A 1,976-nucleotide genomic window follows, 5' to 3' on the forward strand; every position below is an offset into this window, starting at 1 on the left:
CATTTTTTATTTTTTTAATTGAATGCATAACATCTTAAGAATATTGTGTCAAAATTTCAAGTCGATTGGTGCAAAATTGACGAAGTTAAGAGTATTTTTATACATGTCGGATGATATTACCTACTCGACCCGAGCGTGCTATTGTTACTTCGCAGACATTTTTTTCTCTATATTGTATAATAGCTTTGTAGAAGCTATTATATCGTAGAATAGCTTTATATCGAATAGCTTATATCGCTAATATATCGTAGAATAGCTTTGATTGGAGATCGACTGAAATTAGAAAACACCGTGTACGTCGTCTTTTTGTGGTTTGTTTACATCCAAGAGCGCCTAGTAACAGTGACGCGAGAAAAGATAAGCAGCGTCAGAACAAAAGTACGGTTTCATATTTCAAGGAGTGGCAATCGAGAGGCCAGAGTATGTGAGCCGAAAAGTGTGTGTGTGAGAGGACGAGAGCGAGCACGACCGAGCAGGAGTGCATTTGTGTGTGTGTGTGAGGACGAGAGCAAGAGCGAGCACGACCGAGCAGGAATGCATTGGCGAGGGTCAGAGTTGATCGAGACGTCGAAGCATAGAGTCGTTAGAATTGAGTTGCGAGTGCTGTCGAGTGTCAGAGTTGCTAGTGAGAGAGAGAGAGAGAGAGAGAGAGAGAGAGAGAGAGTTACCAAATAGTGGTCAAGTTATTTGATGTAAATACGAGCGTTGCATTTAGTATTCCTGTTAATCAAACATCGTTTCTCTGTCTAACTAATATCTGTATTTTCAATCCATTATTAATAAATTATAATTAATCGGACAAAATTACACCTTTAATATATTCCGATATTGCACAATCGTATTTGCACTAGTCAATGTCTTCTCTATTGCATAACGACAACGTGTAACCCAAACGAAGATTCGTTTCAAGCCCCTAACCCTAATTCTAATGTAAACCCGACATATATATGTCGGGTTATCATTAGAATTTAAGGCGCGTAACGATTCTTCGTTTGAATTAGCCCTTGTTTTTCGACGCTAGTGAAGAGGTAAACCGATAAAATTCGCTTATGAACGTTTTATACCAGATTTTTTAGTGTTCAAAACTTTAAAGCGTTTTCCCCACAACTCACGTTTTCAAAGTCGGTGCCCCCAATTACTTCAAAACTACTACACCGATCCTTTTGAAATTTTGAAAACTACTTCTGTACATAATTTGCGACGTAACGCTGTGGAGTTTTTTCAAATTTGTTCATTATTTTTATTTTAAAATAACAAATTAGCCGAAAATTTTCGCATAAAATCGCGTTTTTCCCTTCAAAGTGTTCCAAAAAAGTGAAAAATTGAAATTTCGAAAAAATCTTCGCAGCAATACCTGGGGAAAGCTGTTACCTAACGAATGAACTTTAATTTTTTGATTTTAGTGATCCAGCTCTACGATCTGAGGGGCACCGCAATTATATTTTTTTCCGAGACACGTCTGAATAATTGCTGCCATTGCCGTATTTTTTAATATTTCTCCGTGAAAATTTTATACAATATTCTTCGAATGTCATACTTTAATGTACTATTGGTTTTAAAAAAGAAATTTTAACTGTATCGTCAGAAAAAATTCACAAAAACATGCCTTTTTTTGTACGAATTAACCTTACCCCGCCCTTAATGAATGAAGATATAAAACATTGAGTGCAAATATGGTCAATGAACTTTTAAAATGTGCATTTATGTGCATTATATGAAAGTATATTTGATAGAATTTAATCAAATTACTGCATTTCATATGAAATTCATAAAAAAGAATAGATAGAGGTATCGAAAATATATGTTATAATCCATTCAATTACCTCTATTATCTTAAACGAAATAGGGGATCGATCAGCTTCGTGGCGTCGATTGTATAATCGGGAATTTACGATTCCCGTAGACGCGATTCCTCGAGATCGCGTTTCTCCGCGAGCGATCGGAAACAGTCTATGACCAACATTTTTGCACAAATA

The 1,976-nt window shown here is 35.9% G+C and overlaps 1 long non-coding RNA gene across 1 annotated transcript; it reads left to right on the plus strand.

Annotated features, from left to right (window-relative positions):
• The first annotated feature begins 235 nt into the window (after positions 1-235).
• On the plus strand, positions 236-790 carry LOC117152240. Its single transcript, XR_004462556.1, has 2 exons — positions 236-444; positions 477-790. It is a non-coding gene; the product is annotated as an uncharacterized LOC117152240 (long non-coding RNA).
• Positions 791-1,976: the final 1,186 nt, after the last annotated feature.

The sequence above is a fragment of the Bombus impatiens genome, unplaced genomic scaffold, assembly GCF_000188095.3.
Source record: "Bombus impatiens unplaced genomic scaffold, BIMP_2.2 scf_0891, whole genome shotgun sequence".
NCBI lineage: Eukaryota > Metazoa > Arthropoda > Insecta > Hymenoptera > Apidae > Bombus > Bombus impatiens.